Here is a 14,308-nt window from a genome sequence, read left to right as displayed (position 1 = left end):
ACCAGTTTTAGAATAATGATACAGAGGTCAAGAGATTAAGTAACTTGCATAAGATTAAAAAGTATATAAAATATTTTCTTAAAAATACATAGTTGTAGGCCGGGTGCGGTGGCTCACGCCTGTAATCCTAGCACTCTGGGAGGCTGAGGCGGGCGGATTGCTCAAGGTCAGGAGTTTGAAACCAGCCTGAGCAAGAGCAAGACCCCATCTCTACTATAAATAGAAAGAAATTAATTGGCCAACTAATATATATATAAAAAATTAGCCAGGCATGGTGGCGCATGCCTGAAGTCCCAGCTACTCAGGAGGCTGAGGCAGGGGGATTGCTTGAGCCCAGGAGTTTGAGGTTGCTGTGAGCTAGGCTGATGCCAGGGCACTCATTCTAGCCTGGGCAACAAAGTGAGACATTGTCTCAAAAAAAAAAAAAATACATAGTGTATGGTTTGAACTAAATTATCCCAAATAGTACATTTAAATATGAATGTGTGGATATGTGTGTATGCATGTATACTAAAATGGTGTAAAAATGAGATATTCCATTTATAACTCAATTTTTACACTGGTTTCATCATATTAAGCCTATGAATATGCATAATAATTTTAGGGTTTTTTGTAGATAGTCTATGTGTGACCCAAAATTATTTTGGTAAGTTAAAAAAGAATCTGATAAGTAGAATGCTTTTAGCACAGTTTTACTTAAATATGGATCTTTTCTTGTATTTTCTCCATTTTGTTTGGAGTTTTCTAGTTCTCATAAAAATAAAATATTCCACAAAGTTCTATACCTTTAAATGTCATACAGTTTTCTTTTTCACTTTTAGTTCCCTTTCTTCCCAAGCTGTTCATCTCAAGAGGCAAGTTAAATGTGTGTGACTACTAATTACCCAATTTATTAAGTATTGTAGCAAATGGCTAATATGATTATAATATAGGAGTATGCCAACCAATAAAGTAATTATTATATTAATAACACCTAACTTAATTTACTTTAATTGCTTTTGTAGCTTGTAGTGATTCACCAAAGTGAATTAGTACCTAAGATTCCACATGTGACTAAAGATTTCAATTTACTAATTATATTTTTACTTAAAACATTGAGATTAATTGATATAATTCAATGGATTTTTAACCTAAAAATCTTGATTATTTTAATCTTAAAATTAACAAGTTCTTTCTTCAAATAATTATTGAGTAACTGAAATTTAAGATTAAGTCAATTTATGTTAATTAACAAGTGAAGAATTTAATTCAACCGAGAGAAAGAATTATGTCCCATAATGAAATGTATTTCATTTCTTTTGGAGTGGTAAACCTGCCACATATGTTGAGTGACAAGAGAAACATTTTGCTTAATAGAATTAGAATTTATATATTAATATATTTCTTTACTGTTACTCACAAAAGTTTGGGATTTTACTAATTTAGGTAATTTTGAGTTATTGATGATGATAATGATGGTTCTTTATGCTTTATTATCAGTTCTGTAAAATCATAATAATTTTTGTGTGTGTATATATATATCCTGTTATTACCAGCAGTCCACCCATGCACTTAATTGTCTACTAACTTAAAAGTTCCACCAGCCTAAACTAATATCCAAACTTCTTTCTTCACCTGAAATGCTTTACCATTTCTCTCTTTTACACCCTCTCCCTTCTCCTCCTATCAAAGACCCTACCCATTTTTAAGATCCATTTAAAACACAAGTACTCACTGGCCAATGTTGTCACCCTCATAACATTTTTGTTAACATTTTTAGGGGAACAGCTTTATTGAAATATAATTCACATACCATATAATTGACCCATTTACAGTGTACAATTCAATGATTTTTAGTATATTCACAAAGTTATGCAACCATCACCAAAATCAATTTCAGAAGATTTCATCACTCCTAATGGTAACCTTGTATCCTTTGGCTATCCCTTCAGTTCTTCTATTGCACCTCCATAGCCATAGGCAACCACTAATTTACTTTCTGTCTCTATAGATTTGCCTGTTCTGGACATTTCATATAAATGAAATCATAGATAGTCTTTTGTGTCTGGCTTCTTTTGCTTAGCATGATGTTGTCAAGGTTCATCTATGTCGTGAAATATATGTTCTTTTTATGGCAGATATTCCATCGTATGGATATACCACATTTTGTTTATCAATTCATTAGTTGATGGACATTTGGCTTGTTCCACCTTTTGACTATTATAAATAGTCCTTTTATGAACGTTAATATAAAAGGTTTTATGTGGAAATATGTTTTCATTTACCTTGGGTGTATACTTAGGAGGGGAATTGCTTGGTCAAATAATAAATGTATGTTTAACTTTTCAAGGAGGTTGCTAGACGGTTTACCAAAGTGGCTGCACCATTTTAAATTCTCATCAGCATTTTGATTTCTCCACATCCTCCTCAACATTTGTTATTATCTGACTTTTGTTAATATAGCCACCCCACTATATTTTGATTATATCATTCTTAAGACACTTATCACATAAAACCTTATATTATAGATGTTTTTCCTTATGTTTTCTCTCTCTTGTTAGACTGTAGATTCCTTAAGGACAGCAATCATATACTAACTACATACCTTTGAACCATGAAGAAATCTCCTAACACAATTATTTACCCTTAAAATGTTCCCACTAAAAATTTTAATGTAGGTTAAGTAAACTGGAGAGATAATATAAATATATTAGTAATTTATACCAAAAATAAAAGACAAAACATAACTTATTTTGAGATATTGAAATAAAGTATTTTGGGGCTTGAATTATCAGATTATCTGCTCATACTAACTGAATTATTCAAATAACTATTCAGTTCCTCACTTGAGTTCCAGGATAGGAATACCTAAAGTTAAGCTAATCATTGTACCATTTCCACTGTTAAATGTGTCTTTTAACTAAATGGCTCTGCAGGTTCCCACTGATAAGGTCAAAATACCGCCAATACCACCGTTACTATTAATAGAAATAATTTCTCTAGCACACAAAAAAGTTCTAAAATCAATGGATTATAATGTTACTTTGAATATTTTAAAAAGAGTAATTAGTATAGGGAAATAGCAACACAGGGAAGAAGTGTTAGAATGTAAGAGGTGAGATTTTTTTTTAATTTAGATTTTTCAAAGTGGTAGGTTTATAATTATTTACACACACACCCACACACCCACACACACACACACATACATTTACCAAGAATCTGAATCTCAGGGAAAATGAATTATGTGAATTAAGATTGAGAAAAATATACAAACAAGAAGACCTATTAGAAGGCTGTCCTCTGTGCCAGTTACCTTCCTCATGATTTGCTTTGTTGCTGGTGACAGTTCCCAGTTGTACTTTCCTTGATGTTTAGAGGGCAGTATGTTTTCAAGCTGTTTTTCTTCTTATAAACTGGTTAGATTGTTTCCATTGCATATAGTCTCTGTTGTTCTACTAATTCAAAGTGAAATCATACATCCAATGCTGAAAATCCAGGAGGCGTGTTATTTCCAGTTTTATTTAAGGGTGACCATTTCTACCTCTCTAAATCTCTCTTTGACTACTTTCACTGGCTCATTGACATCTCTTGACTACCTAGGGAATATATAGAAGGTTGGTATTCAGAGACTGTGATAGAAAAACAGTCCTCAAGCAAATTAGCTCTCCTACCACTCACTACCTTTGGGTAACTCAAATAGCCAGGGAGCTATGGCATATAATATATCTTCCTTAATAGATGAAAGTAGACAACTGAGATGATCAGCTAGATAGTTTAGACCTTTAGTATTCTATTATAATTTGAAATATCCAGATAGCAGAGGCAAATATATTTTATATAAGTTGAATGCTGCCTACAAACTGAGCTAGAAAGGAGAATAAAGCAAAATATAGAACATATGAGAAGAAGGAAGAACTCAAGATTCTGGGGAAATATAATAAAATTTTAAGAAACAACAGAATTCTAAAAGCTGAGAGTTTTTCTGAGAAATATGTTCTTTAAAAAAGAAAAAGAGTATGAACCAAGAGCACAGAAAATTTTGTTACAATTGCTTAGGGGAATAAGAATAAGTACTATAGAAAAGAACATGTTCAGTGTTACATGCATAGATGCAGATAAACTCTGACTCAGTCAGTCTGCTTAAGCCTAACTACTCCATGCAGTACAATTCTAATGTGATGAATGTAACATTCTTTCCCTAACAAAACTAGCATGTTTTAAAAGATTACCCATATTTTTGTGTAGTTTTAGTTATAGAATCTCACTAGAACTGATTTAACCTGATACTTGTATTTAAGGAAAAAATGTCTTTTAAACTTTCTGGATTCTCTAAAATACATTTTGCTCAGGATTTCCCCCTTAATTTTTAAACCCATGTGTATTTCAAGGGAAATTTAATCCATATGTCCCTGACTCACTCACACTTAACTCATCAAAATGTTGTTTAGTAAAAACTATTTCATGTTGAAAAAACCTTATGAGTCTTTGTATGTCTTTTTTTCTCTCTCTCTTTGAATGAGGAAGTTGCTTTGCCAGTCATAAATAGTATACCCAAAAGGTTCACGTTCAGCTTCACACACAGAATTCATGAGCCTCTTAGAGACAACATCAGCACATGCTCCTTTCTTATAAAAGCTAAAATACTTAAATTTTTTACTTAATTTTTTAATTGGTTAAAGAGTTATAAAAGTAAATAAAACCTTCACCTTGACTATCGAGCCTCCTTTGTCTCTTTCATTATTTTTACAAAATCTCCAAACTCATTTTGGAGTCTGCAAATATTTTACTATAGTTCATATTTCTGTATTTCCAGAAATGTATTTCCCCTTCAACCATGGATTCTGTAGTTTATAAAAACACTTGTAAACTACTCTTAACTGTGACAACATTCCTGCTAATGGGGGTTAGGACATAAAAATATGAATTTTAGACAGATGCAATTCAACCTATAGTGATAAATCAGAAAATTATTAGTTAATCAAATGAAATAAAAATGAAGAATATTGGAGAACTGTGTAACTGTAAATTAAAAATACAACAAAAAGGACACAGTTCAGTTATGTTTATTAGACATTGTCTTGGTCCAATTTCTGTTGCTTATAGCAGAATACCTGAAACTGGGTAATTTATAAGAAAAGGAATGTATTTCTTATAGTCTTGCACATTTCACTACATCGGTGTTTTTCTAATTCCAAGTTGCAACCCATTGGTGGATTAACAAATCCACGAAGTGGGTCATTACTAGCATTATTTGTAAATGAAATAAAAGAGAAAAGAATTGATTAGAATGGAAAATATTAAAATTCATATATATAAATATTAAATACAAAAGTTGGAAGGGCCTGTGTGCCCTTATTCTCTGTTGCTAGATCCCAACTTAACTCAAATTGGATGTGGTTATCCAAGCAGAACAAATATAAATATTGAATCTCTGCCATATGCAAGACATAATGGTGAGTGCATTATGGAGTGGGTGGAGTGTAAAGATACATACAAAAGTTCTGCTCTCCAGGAGGTTGTAGTCTAGAGGAAGGATAGAAATGAAAAAAAAATTAACCTAGAGATACAAAGGAAACCATGATAACACAAAACAGAGTCCTTGAATAACATGGATTCTGGAAAGCCTCCCTAGAATGGGTGCTTCCTGTGTTGAGTCTTGAAGAATAAGTAAGATTTAGAAATGTTTACAGAATTGTTGCAGATTGTGGGAAACATCATACACTAAAACATCACCCTCGATGTGAAACTACAGTAGTTCTAAATTATTTAGGTAAAAAACTATGAGGCAGGGAGTCTCTGAAGTTGAGACTGACAAGCTCACTGGGGGAGGGAACCTTATGCAACATAGGGAACCTGGATTTTATCCTGATGGCCACAATGAGGCAGTGAAAGGTTTTAAGCATGGCAATGATAATATATTTTTTATTTATATGCATACATGTATCTTTTTAATCATCCTGGCCCTCGTGTAGCATATGATTTTAGGTTGCCCAGACTTGAGGTAAGAGAACATGAAGGAAGGCTATTGTCCAAACCAGAGGTGATGAGATCCTGAAATAAATTGGCAGCAAGCAGGGAAAAGGAGAATGGGACAGCTACACAAAACAATTAGAAGGTACTATGTGGAGGACTGTGATAATTGACTCGTTGCAGAGAGTAAGAATGAGGGGAACTGAGCCTGAGAGTGGGGGTATAGAAGCTATGAACTGTGTTTGGGAATGTGAAGACGCAGGGTCTTTGGGAATGAAGATGATTAGCTCAGCTTGGTCTGTTGGATATTCACAATTTTCAAAAGGATATAAAAGTATGACATTAGAAAGCCTACTTGGGCATGTTGTTCATAATTAAAACCACTGAGATCACCCAAGGTAAGGGAGACTAGAAACAGAGAAGAGCAGTAGGCCAAATTCAGTTGCCCTGCCAAACAGGTTTAAAGAGTAGCCAGCAAAGGAGAGTCCGTAGAGAATGCCAAGAAGGAAGTCAAAGAGTAAGAGAATAAGAGAGAATCATTCTAGAAGTCAGGGACTCTGGTTCAGCACTTTTCAAATTAATATTCCTTGGAACACAGGTATTTTGAAAGATTCTAATAAAAAATAAATAAAAAAGACTCTATAGTTAAATGTGTTTTTAAAATTCTGGATTTAAAAATCAGTGACACAGATTTGTTTTTTAACTAATGGACTTTTTCAGGCCTTTAACTTACTATTTAGTGAGTATTTCCCAAACATCTTGGCCTAAGTACAGTTTGGACACGAAGCCAAAGGAGTGAATAGCAGTGAGGAACTAAGAGAAGCTGAGACACTTAACGAAGAAGGCACAAATAAGAGAGTAGCTAGAGGGGTGAGGAGAGAGTAGGACCAAGAGCACAGGTAGAGAGAATAAGTATCATGAACAGGAGGAAAGATGTATGTCTTGAAACTGCTGAAGAATAGATAAGGATAAATGCAAATGCAGAAAAATCGTTAGAGGCAGACATTAAGATAAATGACAGAATTTTTCTCCAAAATACAAATACTTCATTTATGATACAATCATGATGGACAGATGTACACAGGGAAATTTTTCTAGGAAAAGGCCATATGTTTAACCATCATCTCAGAAGGATGTGGCCCCTCACAAAGGATAAACGCCACTGTCCACACTGTAATTTCTGAGCTCTCATCTTTGATTGCTTAACCAGTAAAGTCTTGACTTTCGGGGCTATGTGTGCTTTTTTAGTTTTGTCTCACACTGCTCCCCTTTACACATCCTAATCTCTGACCAAACTTATTCACTGCTCACTGATGCCTGCAATTGTGTATTTGTTCACACTATTCCCCCTGCTTACAATGCTCATCCCCCTCTCATCCATCTGCCCCAGTCCTATCCATCCATCACAGCTCACTTCAGATGTCACTGCCATCATTCCATCCCTGCTACTCTCCGCCTCCCAAAAAGGCTAGAAATTTTCACTGTTCTGTGAATATCTATAGAATTTTTTTCTGTCCCTTTCTTGGTGGGAGACAGTATATATAACAAATACCCTTTGGAATCAGGTAGCCAGGTTCGAATCTGGTCTCTACCATTGACTAGTTGTGTGACCTTCTCTACATTACTTTACCCACTCAGTCTTATTTTCTCATCTGTAAAATGGAGGTGACAGCAGTGCTAACAAATAGGGTAGTAAGGGGAATAAATAATTCATGTAAAATGCTTTACACAATTCTTAGTTAAACCCTTTCTCCCTTATGTTATAATTATTCTTTGTACATTCTTTTTCCTATACTATAAGCTCTTTGCTGGTAAAATCCATGTCTGGTGAATCACCGTATTCTCTCCTAGTGCCCAAAACAATGCACAACTCATATGATAATTGTTGTTAGCTACAAGAATGAATGAATGCTAAGTTAAATATGTCCCTATACCTTTAATTTATAAAGAAGAGACAACTTAAACACTAGGAAAAATATGGCAGTTATAAAATTATACCATCCAAAATAATAATAGTATTGTTTTAGCAGTATGTGATATAGCTAGAATGACCAATTACATTATAACTATCATTGGTTTTTAGTATATTTTAAATTTGTATTTTCTTTAAAATGCAGTGAGATGTGCACCGTCTGGGGGATGGTCACGCTTGAAGCTCGGACTGAGGGGGGAGAAGGGGGGACAAGGGCATTATAGGCAACTTTAAAATTTGTACCCCCATAATATGCTGAAAAAAAAAGAAATAAAAAAAATAAAATGCATTATCTTTCATATTTTTAAGGAAAAACTTGAAATATTTCGAGTTCAGAAAAATATAAAAGTTATAATCTGTTATTTTAAGTGGCCTTTTCCTGTGACATATAAATGCAACAATAGTGTGTATCATTTTCTATATTCAGTTCCATAAACAAAGATTGCATACTATATGACAGATTTGTTAGGTGTACAAGATAATGCCCCTGTCTCGAGTAGTTCATGCCAAATGAAAGAAGCAGACTTTTAAAACCATATATATTCAATATATTATAAGTGCCGCAATAAAGATATGTGCAGGAAACTGTGGGAATATAAGCCCAACTTATGGATACAAAGATTTAAATCATATCCTCTAGTTTATTCACTCATCTAGTCTAACAGCAGTTTACTCTACCCAATCATTAAATGATATCCAGACCTAGTGCCATGAAAGAGTCAATACTCTTCCAAAAGGTAAAAAATGTATTTCTTATGTTATCTGAATATAATATGGCTAGAAATACAAATTTCAGTTGGCTCACCAATTAAAAGGCCAGCAAGTTATCACACTAAACATTAAAACCATCACTGTTTTTTAGTATTTTTTGTGCTACAAAACATTAATAACTTGGTGATATTTTATTTAGAGTATATGTGCTTTGTAAGCTTTTTCTTCTATCAGTCACTCATTACCTTTGTAGAAAATGTGCTAGTTTTTGTTGGTTTCTTGTGACGTAAAGAATTACCTGTTCAATAAATAGATTGGAAAACATCAAAGTTAGCTAAAGTTAGCACCTATCAGATTGTCTCTGAGTACTTTTAAAAATTATTTATTATAAACAGATTAAATAAAAAGTGATATTAGATAATAGTGTAAAAATAGATGTTCTACAGTCACAAACAGACACTATGCTAAACTGCAGTATTCAATTGCTCATATAAGAGGACTCTGTTTTTCCCATGTCTGTTTCAGACTTTGGTAAGTTGAGTTTTTCCAGAGGTGGATTTACTCAGCTCTCAAAAGATTAATGTATGTTCTTGGGCATCTGTCTCATTTTGTACAATAACCATCTAAGGAAACCATGAACTATGGGGATGATTGGTTATTATTAATCTCAATATTAAGGTAAGGATCGATTATGCTCAAGAAGTCACCAAAGAACATTAAAAGGCCAATTCCTGGACACTGTCAGCCTTTGTTCAAAATTTGGGTTTATAGAATGTTTATAATAGGTAGTTCAAGGAGCATTGTGTGTGTGTGTGTGTGTGTGTGTGTGTGTGTGTGTGTGTGTGTGTGTGTCAGGGAGGAAGTAGTGCTGAAATTTAAATTCATAACCCTTGAGGTTTGTATTCCATAAGTTCAAGTATTTTCTTTATTGGAGCAAAAACATCCTGTAACTATTTCCATGCAAGAAAAGTTTTTCTAAAATTTCAGAGTATTGTTATCTCCATAGTTTATTTGGACAACAGTCTAGAGATTTTGTTTCTATGACTTTTTTTATTGAATCACTTCAAATACCTGAAACACAGGGAACCATCCCAGATATAGAAACCTAAGACTTTTTGCAGTAGTTTTCCAAGAACTTCCCTCTCCTTCAGGCACATACACAAACACCTCCCTTTTCTTAATGCCAAAAGCTCTCCTAGAATTCCAAAGCAAAGCTCCAGCTTTCTCATATTCTTCAGTAATTTATTTTAAGTTGTTTTGAAATTAAAGCATCTTATTCTTTTAATTCTATACGATTTTTATTAAATTGATAATACCATATTAAAAATAATATGAGTCTAAAGCAGTGATAGATATTTTAGATATATTCAGTCACTCCTGCTATGGCTTTGAGTTATTTCCCTACAGATTTTATCACATTATAGAAATAATGTAAAAAATTACTCCCTGAGTATGAGTTTGTCTTAAATTATTTTCGGAATAATATTCTTTTATTGTTCTTTGTTTTTTGTTTTTTTAGAACAGAGTCTCACTCTGTTACCAAGGCTGGAGTGCAGTGGCACAATCATAGTTCAATGCAATCTTGAACTCCTGGGCTGAAGTGATCCTCATGTCTTACCCTCCCAAGTAGTTACAACTATAGATGCATGCCACGAGGCCCAGCTAATTTATTTATTTATTTTTTTATAGATGTGATCTGCTGTGTTGTCCAGGCTGGTCTCAAATCCCTGGACTCAAGCAATCCTCCCTCCTCAGTCTCCCAAAGTGCTGGGATTACAGGCATGAGCCACTGCACCCAGCCTGGGATAATATTCTTTTACGTTGAACATAAAGAATTTGGGGGCCAGGCATGGTGGCTCACACCTATAATCCTAGCACTCTAGGAGGCCGAGGCAGGTGGATTGCTTGACCTCAGGAGTTTGAGACCAGCATGAGCAAGAGCAAGACCCCATCACTACTAAAAACAGAAAAATAAGCTGGGCATCCTGTGTGTACCTGTAGCCCCAGCTATTCAGGGATGAGGCAGGAAGATCACTTGAGCCCAGGAGTTTGAGGTTGCTGTGAGCTACGATGACACCACTGCACTGTACTCGGGTGAGACTCTATCTCAAAAAAATAAAATAAAATAAAATAAAAAAAGAATCTAGAATTTATATTTAAAAAAATGGGGATTAGTTTTAGTTCTTCCAAATAATGTCAGTAATCTAAATTTAATAATTCTACCAAGATTATTCAATGTTTATTATCCCAAAATAACAAGTCTTTTGAATATCTAAAAGCAAATTGAACATACAGTTTAAAAGTAATTGAGGTTGCAGAAAATCCACATAGCTAATAAAATTTCTATTAATATTAAACTAAGTTGAGGAAATATTCAAGTGTTTCTAAAGTATAATATAATTTCATGTACCCTAAATATAGTTTTTGCCAATTGAAAGTCATCAAATAATTCTAACAATGCCAATTTTAATTAAACTCCAACTCTTTTTTCAAATATTTTTCTGCTGTGCTTTATATTGAAACTTGTAGAGAAGGTCAGCATTGTTTGAAAAGGTATTAATAATTGCCATCATTGCCTTTTAATCACTAGGATGCTATTTTCCCCTTCCAAAAAATGATTAATTCCTGCATCTGAGAAAAAGGAAAGCAGCCCTTGACCTTTGGGAACTGGCCTGACCTATATCTAGGCCTCAGTATTGTTGGGAACTGGCATGGAGTTCACAGCTAGGCCATAGTGTTTTTTGTTGGATATAAACAACCTCACAGAATACCAACAGCAGATGGGCTTACATGATGACGATGTGAGACCAAGAAGAGCTTTACAATTTTGTCTAAGCAGAAAAATAAGGTCACTGTGCATACCACAAAAATACCAAACATCTCCCTCTTCTGGCTAATCCAAGTGATTGCTACATCTTTTCAATTTTATCTTTAGCTTACATCTAGTCTTCCCTCCCTCTAGATAAAATTGATTAAGATACTTAATCACAGAATTATCCCTGATTTCTGATAGAGACCAATCCAGATTAAAGCGCTGCTTCCCTGAACTCTTTCCAAAATCAAAAAACCAGAGCCCAGACCCAACAATGAGTCCTTTAACACTCCCTCAGTTACTCTCTGGTTCCTGTGGTTGTCAGTCTCTCTCATTGCAGTGAGCAATAAACCCAACTTGTTCAACTACAAATGTGTTCCTTCTGGCTTTTGGCAAGAGAGCAATGACACATCATAGCTTAATATTTGTGAATATTAGACAAGTAAATATGTAAAAGAATTCTGTAAACTGTAAAGTTTTATTTAAAATGTCAATGTATTATTAAGATTTCTAGGCTTGAAATTTTGATCTTCAGCAGGATAATCCAAACCTGCAAGTAGTTAACATTCTACTTTTAAAATATATTTGATGAATAGTTCCCTTTTCAGATATAAAACAAGTGTACTTTCTACTCTAGGTCCACAATGAGATTTACCATCTCAACTGATTAAAGATCCTATAGCTCTAAAGAGAAGTTCATTATTTTAAAGATTCCTTTCATTATGCTTAGGTGATCTTTGTTCTAGTTCAGATTTCTAATTAATCCCAGTAATATCCCTACCCTTCTTTCAGAAATAGTACTGGATCAATATTTTTTAAGCATTATATTACCAGTTGAGAAAAGTAAATGACATTTATTTTTTCCTTTTAATTACCATGTTAGATGGTAGAATTTTAAATTATTGTATGTATCAATACAGTAGGAAGAGGTTTTTGTTCCATCTATTTAGCTACCATTTAATATAATACTATATGTACTGAGGGTGTTATTATAATGCATCCTTTGTATTGCTATAGTAATAATTGGATGAATATATTTACAGTCCGTCTTCAATTCATGACACCAAGCAAAGTTTCGGAGGTTAAATTTGTAGTTACTTAAATTATCTTCTAGAACAGGATCAGCTAGATCACCATCTCGCCGCCATCCAGAGGTGCTGCCCTTTTTATACTATTTCTATTCAGAAAGGGTTTTCATATAACCGGGCACCATATGGAAGATCTGCTGGTTTGTGATTGTGCCTTATGTAAACATTTTAATATCGGGTCCCTGAAGTCCAGAGACTCCCCCAAAGGGGATTAAAACTAAATCCCCTCTCTCTATTGCTGTAGTGGATTAACTCAGTATTCTCTCTGCGGCTGCTTTGCTCCCTGAAGACTACAACAAAAAGACTTCGTGCTCCTTAAACATGCTATGGAATTGGAAGTTGTAATTGAAGATTTCCAAAGGACAAGAGTAAAAATGACATACTATTAAGGCTGACTATTTCATGAAGTATCTTTCTTAAAGAAGGGCCAATTCAAAGCCCTTTTATAAACTCTCAGAAAATCTGAATTCAATAGAACGAAATTGAAGTAGAATTAAAAAGAGATGCAGTCTCCTTTCAGAAACGCAGAGAAATGAGTAGAGAAAATGTGACCCTGTTAAAAGTTCGCAGAATTGTGTGCTTAAAATTTGTAATATAGTTCAGCAAATCAGTGAGTATAGTTTTAGTAATGTGTTTCATGATTCTTTTTTTCAATTTTCCCAATTTAATGGTTTGGATATATTAGATTACTTTTTAGGAGAAAGAAGCAGTTCACCGTTTTTAATATTTTTGACTATTACTCTTCTCCAAATACCAGAAGCCTATTTTAAACCATAAATCACTAATCCTAATCCGAAGATTTTCCCAAGGTTTTAGCAAAGGCCAACCAGGTATAAAAGGACACTTTGTTTCCGATATGAATCACATTGCCTTCTTTCTCACCCAGCCCCAACCTTGAGTAGACCGCATGGATTTCTCCAGAGCGGGAAATACAAAAAGTAGCATCCAAAGGAGCGTCCTGGTTGCTTAAGGGTTAAGGGAGCGGTTCGAACCGGCCGGAGCGTTGGGGGATTCCGAGGAGGGCGCGGAGGCAGGAGGCGCCGCCAAGCGCGCGCACAGACCCTCCAATAAACACAAAGGAGGGCCTGGGGAATAGAAACCCAAATCCACTTGTAATCGTACAAGAGATTCGGGCATAATTACTTGAGCAACCTAGATTAAGATTGATGAGCCTTTAAAGTGGTGCTTCAGATCGACCGCCTTGCCCTTTGCAAAGAAAAACCTAGAGGAGCCGAGGTGGACCCCGACTCCGCTAGGCTGCGCGGGGACACAGCCCGCCCGAGGCGCAGGCCCCGGAGCGCGCGAGCCCCGGGCTCCTCCGGGCGTAGAAAGCGGTGGAAGGGAAGGAAGGGCTGTGCGTTAGCCTGACCCGGGCGGTCACGATGGGGGGTGAAAGCTGACACTGACACGGTTTGCTCGCAGCCACCCCCTTTAACCGCGACAGAAGCCGGCCGAGTCCTCTCTGTCCCTGCAGCCACGGGAACTGCAGGGCCCGGCTTTGTGCAGGACGGCGGCAGAGCCGGCGTGCGCTGCTCCCCGGGAACACGGCCCGCGCCACGGTGGCCCGCGCCCGCGCCCGGCGGCCGGGCCCACTCGCCAGGGCGAGGACGGCGGCGCGGGCGGGTCTCCGCGCCGAGGGGCCTAGGCCTGCGAGGCCGCTGGGGATCTGACTTTTCATTGCCTTTCTCCTACTGTTATTGTGACTCATCTGACTACACGCCTTTGCGGGAGGAAATGGAAGGGATTATGATGCGCCCTTGCTACCGAAAAACGAAT

General features: G+C 35.7%; 1 protein-coding gene across 11 annotated transcripts in view; it reads left to right on the top strand.

Moving 5' to 3' along the window:
- The window catches only part of NBEA (neurobeachin), a 582,638-nt gene that overhangs the window by 377,676 nt on the left and 190,654 nt on the right, over window positions 1–14,308 (top strand). The gene's annotated exons all lie outside the window — the stretch shown is intronic.

The sequence above is a fragment of the Microcebus murinus genome, chromosome 13, assembly GCF_040939455.1.
Source record: "Microcebus murinus isolate Inina chromosome 13, M.murinus_Inina_mat1.0, whole genome shotgun sequence".
NCBI classification, from domain to species: Eukaryota; Metazoa; Chordata; class Mammalia; order Primates; family Cheirogaleidae; genus Microcebus; species Microcebus murinus.
Note: the sequence above shows the minus strand (reverse complement) of the source record. Positions and strands in the feature narration are given on the sequence as shown.